The following is a 14,872-nucleotide window of genomic DNA, read 5'->3' as shown; positions in this document are numbered from 1 at the left end:
CAATCCCTGGTCGGAGAATTAAGATCCCACAAGCCACTCAGTGTGGCCAAAAAATAGGTAAAAATAAAAATAATTTTTCATTCAAAAAAATAGAATTTTCACTGTCAGAATGGTCTTGGATATCTTCCAAGTATAGGTGGATCTTATTTAAACACAACTCCTTAGTGGAATATACTTACAGAAGTAACAAAATATAGTAATAATCCTTCAGCCAGCATCTGATGTCTCACTATTCAAAAAAATATGGTGTCTTCTCCCTACTGAACTTTAAAGGGTATTGAGCAAACATTGCAACTCCTGGCAGCCTTGAACAGGGTGATTAAATAAACAAACAGTGAAGGGATTTCCTATAAGACAAACCCTTCTACAGAAGGGGCAGCTAAATGCTTTGAGTTTTCAAAGAAAATATTTATCTAGGGAGAGGTGAGCAATGGAATACATCTAACACTAAGGTAACACACAGGACATGCTTCCTTGTTCAGATGTAATCAGAGCAGCATTTCTAATCGTTTGCTATAAAAGGACAATTTATCTTAAATTATGGGAATTTTGAAAGCCTCGCCACATTTTTTATTGTGGCTTAAAAAAAAAAACAAGCAAACACCTTTTCCCATTCTAAAATATGATTTGTGTAACTTCTTAATGGCCAGAGAACCCTCATGAAAACAGCTCTAACTTTATGACAGAGGTTGAGGAGGGCAACATGGTATAATTTACAAAACCAGACATCAGAGTCCACGTTTCTGGAAGACATCAGCTCAGTAAAGACAAGCACATCTGTGCCTAACAGGCTAGGTCCCAGCTTGCCACAGCCACCTACCGGGGCCACCTCTCTGTTCAATCCAGTCAATGCCAGATCTATCATTTTTATCAGTTGACAAGCTTGACAATGATTTCTCAAAACTTAAATATCATATTCAAATGTAGATGTAGATGCAAGCTTTCTTTAACGAACCCAAGAAAAATGTTTACTGTTCCTAAATTCTGTATCAAACTTGGAGGCTTCTCAGCTTGTAGTTTTACAAATGATCCTTAATATCATGGGCGCTTGTGGGGACCCACTTTCCCCCTCCACCAGCACAGTCAGGAGTTTGTTAAAGAAAAACTTTATTTGCATATCCTGCCAGATTGGCCCAGGCAAAATGTAGTTTACAACCCAACTCCAGGTCCTAGCGTGGTGAATTTCATTTTTAAGGATGCATGCCTAATTTACAGATGCCCATTGGTCAGGGTTCATCTGGCCGATCGGGGGCACTATCTTCACGCAGGAGGGACCTTTCCCAGTTGAGGAAGACACTGTATTGGGGAGAGATCATCTCAGAGATAAAAAGGGTCCTATAGGACACGGTGTTAGTTACTCAGGTGCCAGAAAGCTCACCTCATAATCCGGCTGTAGACTCCCGAAGGCTGCAGCTGGATAAACGAAGCTGCTCTGTCATTTCCTTAAACAACAATAAACACTCTTTCAAATCCAAGGGGAAACAGCACTATAAAGGACCATGAGGAACGTCTTCCATGTCACCTAGAGGCGTTTTTCACTTTTTCACTCTTATGCCAATTTCTTGCCTAAGCGAAGAACTACCATGTTATGTTTACAAACACACTCGTTAAACCAGGAGATCTTTTAGATTAATTACCCTGTGATCTAACCATTGCTATGGTACTGCCACTGTATGCAAAGGTGTAGTCACAGCTCATCTTTGCCCCTACTTCTGGTTGAGCTCAGAGTTACCCTTTATTTAGCAAAAATGCCAAAAAGGAAGCTTTTTGTCAAAAGGAAACTTGTCATTTCCTATCCCCGTTCCACTCCCACCAATATTGCAATGGTATACTGTGATTCATGCATTTATTGCACCTGTATATCTCTAATAAGGCTGCATTTCTTAAGTGGCTGGCTGCAGGAATGAGTTTCTAAAACTACGAATTTGCTTAAAACAGTAACATAAAGTCGCATAAGATTGGGTCTTCCCTAGTGATCCAGTGACTAAGACTCAGCTCTCAATGCAGGGGCCCGGGTTCGATCCTTGGTCAGGGAACTAGATCCCACATGATACAACTAAAGATCCTGCATGCTGCAACTGAGACTTGATGCAGCCAAATAAATAAATATTTTAATAAGTCATATAACATCTAACAATGCCACTCTCAGTCTTTAAAAACTAGCCATCCCAAAGACTCTGCCTCCAAAATCCTATCAATGCAATAAGAAACATATACCTGTGTTCAAATTAAGCCATTCATTTCAAACTCTTTCTAATAGGAAAATTTCCAAACTATACAAGTAAAGAAAATAGCACAGGGAAGCCCCATTGACCCAGGCTGAGCAGGAACTATGGTTTTTGCCACACTCACTTCGTCTCCTTACCTCCTGTGTTTGGGCTGCATAATGTAAAAGCAAATTCCAGAATTGTGTCATTTTACCTTTGTGACTTTGGGATACCTTTTTAAAAATATGTAGGCTTTTTCTTGGATAACCAGAATGCCATTTTGAAAATATAGCCGATATAATTAATGACAATCTCTTGTCATCATGTAATACCCAATTCATACTCACATTTCTCAGATTTCCTCAAAATCCAAACCACTCCATTTAATCATTCCTCTATGGCAGCAAGGAAGAGCACTGGGTTAGAGCTCCTTACCAAGTTTTCTATACTGAACAACCCTTCTAGTCTACACCCCAGGGCTCCACACTTGGTGGGGGCTCAGTCAATGTTTGTTGAATCTGGCCTTTCTCCTGTTTGAGGAAAGAAATCAAAAGTGACACAAGGAAAGGTAGTTTTTCCAGGGCAGCTGCAGCTCCCGGAATTGAAGCCTGAGAAAGCTGCTATTGATTTCTGCAGCCTTCTCCCCAAGCGCAGTAATTCTCCGAGTGAATATTGCAGGCATATTGAAAAGGCCACCTTCCTAGCTGTCTCTGTTCTCTGTTCACTGTGTGCATCTGCAGTTAATTGAGAGGCTGATTAAAGAATCAACTAACCCAAATTGAGTGGTTTTGTTGTCTCCTTTTTCATTTGATTCAGCTATAAAAGATTAAGTAAATGCATTTCCCCTCCCTCCCAAAGGTGCAAAATCTCGAACGCATGCCAGTTAACTGTTCTCTCCTATGACTAATTGATGTTTTGCACTCACAGCCTTGAAAAATAATCCTTTCCATGCCCAGCGATGGTTGTAATGAGATATATAATGCTGACAGCTTGAGCCCTCGCGAAGGTATGGAACTCAGCATGTAAATAATTGTGTCTGCAATTTAAAAATTTCCTATAAACGGTGCACTGTTTGGGATGGAGGCTGGGCTTGCCAGTACTTGGCCAGCTGTGCCCAAAGGTGCAGCTCAGCCACTGTTTGGCCCCAGAGCCTTTAAGCAGCCATGTGGAACCTGGGGCTACTGTGTCAGTCAACTGGCACCCAGCACCATGCTTGGCAAATGGGGATTAGTCAACAAAAGTCTGTAGAAAGAATAAATGAATGAGTGAATGGACACAAAAAGAAACCAACCTTAGCACAACAAACGTTTATTTCTCACCAAAAATAGAAAAAGCAAAACTAAATCAGCTCACTCCCAGATGAGCAGGCTGGAGGCTGGCCGCTCCGGGGTCTCTAACTGAGCTCAATCTTATGTACAATGAGCAAAGCCTATTGGTTGATTCATTTCAAATGTTTTTGATGCGCATTTTCTCAGAAGATCTGGTCGTCTTCCTAATACTCACAAATTCATATTTATAATTCTGGATAAGATACAAAAATGTAAAAATATTTGTTAAAAAATTTTCTAGGGACTTCCACTCTTAGGGGCTCAGGTTAGAGCCCTGGTTGGGGAACTAAGATCTCACATGCCACCTGGTGCGGCCAGAAGGAAAAAAAAAATCTCTAAAACCATAAATAACAACGTTTCGGTTAGGAAAAGCAGGAAGATAGATCGACTCAACTGGAGCTAGTGGGTGGCCTTGTGTATGAAGGATTCAGGCAGGAGATACTGAATGGTAGAAAGGTTTATAGGAGACCTCTGGAACTATGGCTCTCCATTTACCCTTTGACCTGGTAATCTCACATATGAAAATATGGCCCATGGAAATGAGCCAAAAGGCAAAACCTAATTTTATAAGGATATTTATAGCAAAGCCACTTATAATAGAGGAAAATTGGAAGGAACCCAAATGCCCAACAGTAAGGGCACTGGCTAAGCCAAGAACAGCATATCAACTCAGTGGTTCACCGCGAAGCCATTAGAGCACTGAGCAGGTGGTTAGTTTCAATGTGTGGCAATGTCTGCATGAAATAATGGTAATTAGAAAAAGCAGAACACAAAACATCACGTGCCCAGCGCTTCAAACTTTGCAAAAAACTATACCTGGTATTTTGAAAAGGGTCAGAATTTATCAAGAGTGACATAAACAGAACTATAATTTCACTGAATTCCTTTTCCACCTTGTGGATGGTTAAAAGGAAGGAAAGGAGGAAAGAGGGATGGAGAGGAGAGGAAAAAACACTGCAAAGGGGGGCTGCTATTTAAAACAGTCTTTTATTGAGAGATATTCATAGATTAAGAAACATCAGAGAGAAATACCAGTAAGAAATCAGAAAGATCCGGAAACATCTAAATCTAGTCTGTATGCCTAATAGAAAGTCGAAATTCATTTGGAACAAGATCCCTTCTGAATGCCTTGCAGCGTTGGATCAACAATTGGAAGCCATAATGACCAAGTTGTGTCCAGACTCCTACAGGGAAAGACAACTTCCCACAGCCACCAGTGTTCTTTAGCAAACCTCTTTTCAAGTGATGATGTCACCATTAAAGAAAAAAAAATTAGCATTTACAGAATTCACCATCACCCAGCAGAAGAAGTGTGCCAAAACCTTTAGAGTTGATTTCGGTGCATTTGCAGCACATCTTTCGGATTCTGTGGCTTAAATTAATCACTAATGAAAGTTAGAAAGCATTGGTTTGGGATCGTATTTGCAGCATGACCCCGCCATTATAGGGGGGAGGGTCTTGGAAAATAAGTAAAATCATTGCCTTAAGACTTAGTCCTAAATGTTCTCTCTAGGACATCTTCAAAGGTGTTTTAAAATCTTTTGCCCATGTTAAAGTCAGCTTTCATTGTTGCTGATTTTTTTTTTCTCAGTATTTCCTACAAATACAATTATAATTGAGAAGTGGAGATACCATGTGTTTTGGAGAAAAGAGCATCACATGTCTGTTGTAGCATTTTAAATATTACAGGACCAAATCCAGGGGGAGAATTCCATAAAATTATTTTAGGTATCATGACATCCAGTGTCAACATGCAAGTTGGGAAGGAGCCAAAGATGGTGACAGAGAGCCGAAATGTGTTTGATCTGAAAGTTTTCATTTCTGCCACCATTTTATTGCTGCCAAGGCATGACAGCAAAATGGTGGCTGTGTATACCCTGTTTCTGTGAAACGATGTATGTAAAACAGCCACCCCCTGTGAGGTGGTTAATATGCTGCCTCAGCCTTAAAAGCTGTGCCCTTGCCGACACACAGACTGGCTCTCTGGCATCTGTGCTGATATTAAGGTTGCAAAATCAAATATTAAGAAGCCATATTTTTCTCAAAGGAAAAAGATTTACCAGTTTAATTAAACAGCACATCCCTTTTCTTTGCATCTCCCTCTTTTCCCTCCCCCATTGCCCCCTGGGGAATAGAAAGAATTCTGGTGCTACAAGAAACCTAGAGCTCTAAGGAGGCTAAGTGCTTTGACTGTATTTGTGAGCATGAGATCTATTTAAAGACAAGTGACTAGGTCTTGCTTTTCCTCTGTTAGCCACCGTTGGAGGTTCATATAGTGTGATCCTCTCAGTTGTTGAACAAGCAGTGATTCTATTTTGTGATTTTTTTTGAAATGAGGGAATAAAGAAGTAGACACCAATCAGTCCCCTGACCCTAAACAAAGCGCTGGTTTTTATTCTCTAGCCTTTGTCTCTGCCTCCTCCCATACCCTCTCCGATTCTAAAGAAGTTCATCATCTTTGCCTTTTCACAGGCACGGATCGTGTGTGTGTGTGTGTGTGTGTGTGTATGTGTGTGATAGTTAAGTTTCCTTAGCTATAAAATGGAGATAATACTTCTTGTTCTATTTCACTGCATAGGGTTCTTATGAGGATAAAGTGAGATCAAGGATGTGAGAGTGCTTTGAAAAAAATTAAATGCACACTATCATGGAAAGTAACTGTGACGGCCATCTCTTCCTTTCAGATCTTGATAGTATTTATGCTACAGGTAGAGGGTTGAACTAGCTAATTTCTACATTTTTGTAGTTCTGTACTGGAAGTTAGTTTTGCAATGAATTTAACCAAAGTTTTAGTAATGTTAGTCCTTTACACAGGTTCTCATGTTGTTCCCAGGTTGGTCACTCTTGAAGCTTTGGTTTAGTTCTGTGCTTCAGAGATGGGGAAAAAATGACCAAGGGAGCTCCCTGATCAGCTTAGGCAAAGGGGAGGAATGGACAACAGCATGGATAGGAGGGAGCGGAAATGGGTTCTTTCATCACCAGTTCTTTCTGGAAAAATATGCCTGGTGAGGGAAAACAGCTTTGGATACCATTTTCTTTGGCAAAAGGTAATTAGATAAGTATAAATCTTTATTCCAAAATCTTGTTTAAATTAGTCTTCAGAAAGTGCGGGGCTGCCCCTGGAACTAAGGCAGTTTGTAATTAAGATCATGACCTCAAGTGGTTGCTACTGAGTTGCTAAGGAGTATCAGCTCTCCAAAGCTTAGTGACTCTATTCACAATCGAAATGAAATGGTAGACCTGTTTGGGAAAGTTTTATTCACAGACCTTAGTAAGGCTTTCTTGAAAATGGCTGGCTCTATTGTCCTGCAGTCCCACATTCCAGGATACACTTGACCCTCGAGCCCATGTCTTTCCAGGCATGAGTGTCATCCTTCCATACCTTCACACATTCAACACTTCGGCCATTCTTCTTTGGTCTCCTAAAACTGTCACCCCCTATACCCACCGTGGACTGCTGAGCAGTCATTGAACTGGGCATTTTGAGGTCTCTCATGAAGATGCCATTTATTTCAGCAGTGTTAATTGTTTGGATACAGCAGTTCAGGCAATTTCTCATTTTGCATCCAGTCTTTATAAAAATGAATGGATACAGGGAGCAAACTGGTGGTTGCCAGGGCAGGCTGGGGGTGTAGAGGGGTGGGATGAAATAGGTGACGGGGATTAAGAGATATAATCTTCCAGTTATAAAATAAGCCACAGGAATGTAATGTACAACATAAGAAATATAGTCAATAATACTGTAATAATTTTGTATGAGGACAGATGGTTGACAGAATTGTCACGGTGATCGCTTCATCATGTGTTTGATTGTGGGATGCCTATGCTGTAAAACAGAAACTAACGCAATATTGTGCATCAGCTATACTTCAATTGAAAGAATAAGAAAGTGAAATACAGATATGAATGGAAACAGGAATAACAAGTCTTGATACTAGTGAGAAGAAGCTTGGGTCTCTTAAACAAATTACAATTGAGATAAAGGTGGAAATCATCACATGGTCCAAAGTTAGAGACTCGTTAATCTTGGTCTTTGGATTCAGGTTTTTCATTTAGGACACTAGAGGCCCAATTGTGAAGGAAAAGAACACAATCAGAGAAGGTGTACTTTTCTGTGAATGTATTCTTCAGGTTGATGCGGGTTTTTCAATACTATTTTTCATTTTCTGGGAATGGGACACCCCAGCCTATCCCATATCATCTAAGAGAGTTTTACACACTCTCAAACTTTGATGTGTGTTTTTAGGAATCCACCATGTGTGAATACATCAGGAATCCTGGCGCTGACTGCTCTCCGGTCAGTTCTCTCTGTCCCTTGGACATAAAAATTCAGTCCTTTAATAGTGCTGCTTCTCTGTCTGGAATAATCTTCCTCTCTTTTATCCTGATCAAACTTCCTATCCATCAATCCTCTAGGTAAGCTGCTTTAGCACATGAAGAAACTGATGCTTGGAGAAGTTCAATGACCTGGCCAAGTTTACATGGTAAGTTGGAGGAGCCAGGTAACGAATGCAGGCAGTTGGACTTTAAGGCAAATACTCTTATATTGGCCAAATACTCTGCACTTGAGCATGCTTTCAAGTACTTTAACCTTGAAAATCTAAAGTACATTTTGCCAAATAAAATATCTTTGCCTATTTTAAACAATTTTATGGAGGTATAATTTAGGCACTATAAATTTTATACTATAAAATACACCCATTTTAAGTGTAAAGCGCCTTAGTTTTTAAACTCTTCTGCACTTTGTGAGGAATGAAATTTGTTGTTTCATCTTAGTTATCAAAATATCTCATAAAAATATTCAATATTTTTAAAAGCCTCTGGTTCTTCTCTATTATTTACTTTTCTTAGAGCAATTGCATGGGGCTTCCCAGGTGATGTTAATGGTAAAGAATCACCTGCCAATGCAGGAGACTCAAGACATGGATTCTATCTCTGGGTCAAGAAAATCCCCTGGAGGAGGGAATGGCAACTGACTCCAGTATTCTTGCCTAGAGAATCCTATAGACAGAGGAGCCTGGTGGGCTACAGCCCATGGGGACGCAGAGAGTCAGACACAACTAAGAGACTAAGCACACACATTAAATAATATCCGACCCCAACAAATTTGAGTTCTGTTCAGTACTTCTAAGCTACAAGTTCTCAAGCAGGTTCAAAAATCCAACACAGTATGAATTTTAAGCAATGGGATTTCTAAACCACATTCTCCAGTGTAGATTAAAAATGCGTCTTGAGAAGATCACTGTTAAATTTGGTCAAACAAAACATGCTGAACACTTGGAAGAATCCAGTGAAGTTACTATTCTGATGCATTACTATTGCCAACAAAGTTATATACAGGTCTATAGTCAAAGTTATGGTTTTTCCAGTAGCTATGTATGGGTGTGAGAGTTAGACCATAAAGAAAGCTGAGAGCCAAAGAATTAATGCTTTTGAGTTGTGGTGCTGGAGAAGACTCTTGAGAGTCCCTTGGACTGCAAGGAGATCCAACCAGTCCATCCTAAAGGAAATCAGTCCTGAATATTCATTGGAAAGACTGGTGCTGAATCTGAATCTCCAATACTTTGGCCACCTGATGCAAAGAGCTGACTCATTGGGAAAGTTCCTGATGCTGGGTAAGATTCAGGGCAAGAGGAGAAGGGGGCGACAGAGGATGAGAGATGTTGGATGGCATCATCGATTCAATGGACATGAGGTTGGGCAAACTCTGGGAGATAGTGAAGGACAGGGAAGCCTGGTGTGCTGCAGTCCATGGGGTCTCAAAGAGTCAGACAACTGAGTGACTGTATAACAAAAAGACACTAAAACAAAATGCTCAGATGTAAAAGAGCTACCCCAGCAGTAGGACTGAACCAATGTTGGTTCAGTTTTGCACTGGATCAGAGAGTTTTCTCAGAGTTGCAACGGAACCAAGTGATAAAGTTGTTGAAAACTTTTCTGGCACATAAGTGCTCTCAGCAACATGCAGTTTCTGCTTTAACACTTGGAGATTTCGCTGCCTGTCCTGGCAGCCCAAGAGAAGTCTCAATCGTGAGAAACCTTTCCCTTAGGTAAAATACAAACCTACCCCATAATTCCTGCTAATTTGTCTTTTGCTGCTTTCCAAAACTATCCAGAAAACAATTCTTTCCCAGTTCCTAGCTCCTCTAATATTTGAAGACGGCTCACAAGTCCCTAGCCTGTCAGCAGTTTGTTCATCTTTTCCCTCAGTAACAAGGTTTTGAATCCCTAGATTATAGTAGGAATTCTCTGTGCATATTTATCAAAATTCTTTTTATAATGCATCCCCCTAGAACCAAGCACAATCCTTTAAATGTGGTCCAATCAGTGCAGAGCACAAAGGATATTCATCTTCTTTCCCCACCCCCAGCTTTGTCAAGGTATAATTGACATATAAAAAATGCGTATATTTAAAGTGTACAATGTGATGATTTGATGTAGGTATACATTGAAATGATCACCACAATCAAGTTAAGTAACACATCTCTAACCTCCTAGCCACAGTTATCATTTTTTGTGTATGTGGTAAGAACATTTAAGACCTATTCTCTTAGCACATTCCAAGTACACAATACAATATTATTATTAATAACTACAGTCACCATGCTACACATTAATCCCCAGAACTTATTCATGTAATAACTGAAAGTGCACTATTTCCCCCACTTCCCAGCTGTGCACCCACCATTCTATTCTCTGCTTCCATGAATTCAACTTTTTTGATTCCATGTAGAAGTGAGATCATACAGTATTTGTCCTTCTGTGTCTGGCTTATTTCACTTATTATAATGTGATAGTAAGGAGATCAAACCAGTCGATCCTAAAGGAAATCAAGCCTGAATATTCATTGGAAGGACTGATGCAGAAGCTGAAGCTCCAATACTTTGGCCACCTGATTCGAAGAGCTGATTCATTGGAAAAGACCCTGATGCTGGGAAAGATTGAAGGCAGGAGGAAAAGGGGACAACAGAGGACAAGATGGTTGGATGGTGTCATTGACTCAATGGACAAGAGTTTGAGCAAACTCCAGGAGATAGTGAAGGACAAGAAAGCCTGGTGTGCTGCAGTTCACGGGGTCACAAAGAGTCGGATATGACTGAGCCACTAAACAACAGCAATGTCCTCCAGGATCATCATCTTGTGCTGGGTGGTACGTTTGCTGCTGCTGTTGCTACTAAGTCACTTCAGTCGTGTCCCACTCTGTGCGACCCCATAGACAGCAGCCCACCGGGCTCCCCCGTCCCTGGGATTCTCCAGGCAAGAACACTGGAGTGGGTTGCCATTTCCTTCTCCAATGCATGAAAGTGAAAAGTGAAAGTGAAGTCGCTCAGTCGTGTCCGACTCTTACCGACCCCATGGACTGCAGCCTACCAGGCTCCTCCGTCCATGGGATTTTCCAGGCAAGAGTACTAGAGTGGGGTGCCATTGCCTTCTCCGGGTGGTATGTCTAACCGTATCCAATTGCCATTTTGTACGTCAAAAATAGTCAGATATCAGCAACTTTCAACTGGTCAATCTACTGTATTTCATTAATATAACCTAAGATCAAATTATCTGTTTTAGCGGCAACATCATACTGTTGACAAATATAGAGCTTAGTCAACTAAAACTTACAGCTCTTGCTATGCTCTGTGCTTGCTGTTCGTCCACATTCTCCAAGTCTTGAAATTATGCAGTTACTTTTTTGACCCTAGGTGCTCTTTACATTTATTTAAGATACTATATATATGAGGGTTTCCCTTGTGGCTCAGTGGTGGAGAATCTGCCTGCCAGTGCAGGAGACATGGGTTTGATCCCTGATCTGGAAGGATCGCACTTGCTGCACAACAATAAGGTCCAGGTGTCAAAACTTCTGAGTCTGCATGCTGCAGCTGCTGAAGCCAGTGCACCTAAGGCCTGTGCTCCACAACAGAAGTCCCTGCAGTGAGAGGCTGGCGCACTGCAACTCGAGAGTAACCCCCACTCTCCGAAATTACAGAAAGCCTTGCTGCTGCTGCTGCTGCTAAGTCACTTCAGTCGTGTCTGGCGCTGTGCGACCCCATAGATGGCAGCCCACCAGGCTCCCCCATCCCTGGGATTCTCCAGGCAAGAACACTGGAGTGGGTTGCCATTTCCTTCTCCAACGAAAGCCTTGCACACAGCAACAAAGACCCAGCAGAACCAAAATAAATAAATAAATAATTTTGTAAAAGAAGGTATTATTTGAAGAAGGCTTTGGAAATCTTGGTTCTATCATCCAGAATATAGACTCTCCTCCACCATCTTCCCTCATAACTCAGTTGGTAAAGAATCTGCCTGCAATGCAGGAGACCCAGGTTCGATCCCTGGGTCAGGAAGATCCCCTGAAGAAGGAAATGGCAACTCACTCCAGTAGTATTGTCTAGAGAATCCCATGGACAGAGGAGCCTGGCAGGCTACAGTCAATGGGGTCAAAAGAGTCCAAAAGTAGGACTCGACTTAGCAACTAAACCACCACCACCACCATCTTTGTATGCTAAGTCACTTTGGTTGTGTCTGACTCTTTGCAACCCCATGGACTATAACCCTCTAGGCTCTTCTGTCCATGGAATTCTCCAGGCAAGAATACTGGAGTGGGTAGACATTCTGTTCTCCAGGGGACCTTCCTGACCCAGGGATCGAACCCAGGTCTCCTGCTTTGCAGGCAGATGCTTCACCACTAGCACCACCAGGGAAGCCACCATCTTTATGTTGTTGCAAATCAGATAATCACGCCCTCATACTCCTCATATAGTTAATGATAATGAGGGCAAACACTATTGAGCCAAGGGGGAGAAAAAGGAGCAGAGATCTTGTCATTTACCCACCTTCTATTTCAGGGCAATAGCTAAGTTTACATTGTATTCATTTCATCAGAGAGCCTAAGTCTAACTTGAGAGTTCTCTTTCTCCCTTCCCCCTCTGTGGCCACTAACTCTCAGGCACCACACACACCTCTCAGTATGGCCAACAAGGCAACAGACATGCTATTCAGTGACATTCACCAAGAGGCCAAGTGCTACCGCTGCGTTCTTTTGTTGGATATTTAGCTACTGCCTCTGGACCTGGTCATGCCCCCTTGGAAGGGCTGTTTGGCTCACCGTGATGGAATTTTGTACTTGACCCCAATGAAGCCTCTAAGACCTCCAGTGGAGTTTGACCCCTAACCCAACCCCCTCCCATTGTTCCTCCTCCCTAGCACCAATATCCACCCTGCCAAGCCCCTTTGTGTGGAAATGAAGCCCTGCTTTCCAAGGCCTTGCTTCAGGCAGAACTCTTCCCAACGTTCGAGAAGCTTGCTGCTGCTGCTGCTGCTGCTAAGTCGCTTCAGTCGTGTCTGACCCTCAGCGACCCCGTGGACTGCAGCCCATCAGGCTCCTCCATCCATGGGATTTAGCGTTGAGGAAACACAGTGGGGGCTGTTGGAGCTGTCCTATAACTTTATTTCTTCTAATTGACGAGCACTTCATCTCACTAAGCTTCTTCCATTATCTTCTGGTCCATGCCAAGGATTCCTTTGACTTAATGTTGGTGGTGATTTAGTCACTCAGTCATGTCTGTCTCTTGTGACCCCATGGACTGTGGCCCACCAGGCCCCTCTGTCCATGGGATTCTCCAGGCAAGAATACTGGAGTAGGTTGCCATTTCCTTCTCCAGGGGATCTTCCGGACCCAGGGATCCAGCCTGCATCTCCTGCATTGCAAGCAGATTCTTAACTGCTGAGCCACCAGGGAAGCCCTGACAACGTTATTCCCTGCTAAACTGAAGTTTCTTCAAGGAAAGATAAGGCCTAGATTTTTTAATGACAACTCCACACAGTGTTCATCAGCTGTTTCTCTGACAATTACTGTGGAAGAGAGGGTAAAGGAGCAGGAGGCAGAAAGCCTCAAGAAACTAAGTGCTTTGGATTTGAGTTTGTGAATTAATAAAATAAATACTAAACCTCACTCTTACTAATAATAATAGTTAACATACATAATATACATAAACAATATAAACAGTTAATATACTTAATAAACATAAACAATGTTTGCCTCACATCAACCCTATGAGACAGGCAAATTGTTAATCCCTTTTCCAGATGTGAAAACTGAGGCTGAGAGAAATTAAATAATTTGCCCAAGGTCATACAGCCAGTAAGGAATGTGTGTGCGTGTTCAGTCATGTCCGACTCTGTGGCCCCATGGACTGTAGCCCCGCCAGGCTCCTCTGTCCATGGAATTTTCCAGGCAAAAATACTGGAGGGGGTTGCCATTTCCTACTCCAGGGGATCTTCCCGACCCAGGGATCAGAACCCCGGTCTCTTGTGTCTCCTGCATTGGCAGGCAGATTCTTCACCACTGTGCCACCTGGGAAGCTAGTAAGGTGTAGAGTCAGGCTTTAAACACGGGAAATGTAGCCCCAGAGCTGAAGCCTTACTGCCTCTGGCTCTGTCCTTTCTTATTCCCTCCTTGAGTCTTTCCTGCTGGCATTGAGAGCAGACCACAGAGCTCAGTCAGGGAATGGACATCAGTAGGAGAGGCCCCCTCAGCAGCTCTGTGGCACGCCCTCTGGGCACACACCATATGCAGAAGGCCCTTGTCTCTACCAGCGGCCCTCTGATGGGCACATGGCAGAGTTCATGAGTGGGAGCAGATTTGGACTTGCCTCATCAATTTTTCTGTAAGAAGCGTTAGGATTTGAGTAATGTAGTACAGCTTCATAAACCAGAGGGGTTCAGGCTCTATAGGAAACGTGATATAAGATAGTGTTGTTGGCTGAACAATGCAAAGATTGGCTGGTTGGTTTGGGTGAGTAAGGAAGCCCACAGGCGAGCTTAAGTACCATGCAGATTCTCAGAGCTAGATGGGACTTTAGAAAATCATTTAGCCTAACAACCCATAAAACAATTACCTCAAAATTACCCCCCACGTACACACACCACCACCACAACCAGTAGTAGTCTAGCTTAAACACCTCTAAGAACGGGGAACTCACTACCTCTCAGAGCAGTCTTTTCTGTCTGTTAAGAAGGATAGAATGCAATTCAGTCGGAGTGATTAAGAATGCATTTTGTGCCTGTCTGATGCTCATCACTTAAGTGGCGGGGAAGGAGAATTCTCATTACCTCTAACAGGGCGTCTGTCCCTGAGCAGTCACTTATATTCAGGTGGAAAAAGGACTCCAGATTTTTCTTAGGAAGCAATAATGAAAAGCCGGGTTAGGTAAATGAGAAACCCCATAGGAAGTCCCAGGAGTTTCCTGATTGAGCAGCTGCAGGGAGCTTTTGGGACAGCTCCACTGGCTCCATTGCCCTTTGTCTGGGCTCTAGGCCCCCCAGGGATGGGATTCCTACAGTGAA

The sequence above is a fragment of the Bos grunniens genome, chromosome X (assembly GCF_055505025.1).
Source record: "Bos grunniens cultivar Pamir isolate PY7600 chromosome X, Bosgru_T2T1.0, whole genome shotgun sequence".
NCBI classification, from domain to species: domain Eukaryota; kingdom Metazoa; phylum Chordata; class Mammalia; order Artiodactyla; family Bovidae; genus Bos; species Bos grunniens.
The sequence above is the reverse complement of the archived record's forward strand: the minus strand, read 5'-3'. Positions refer to the sequence as shown.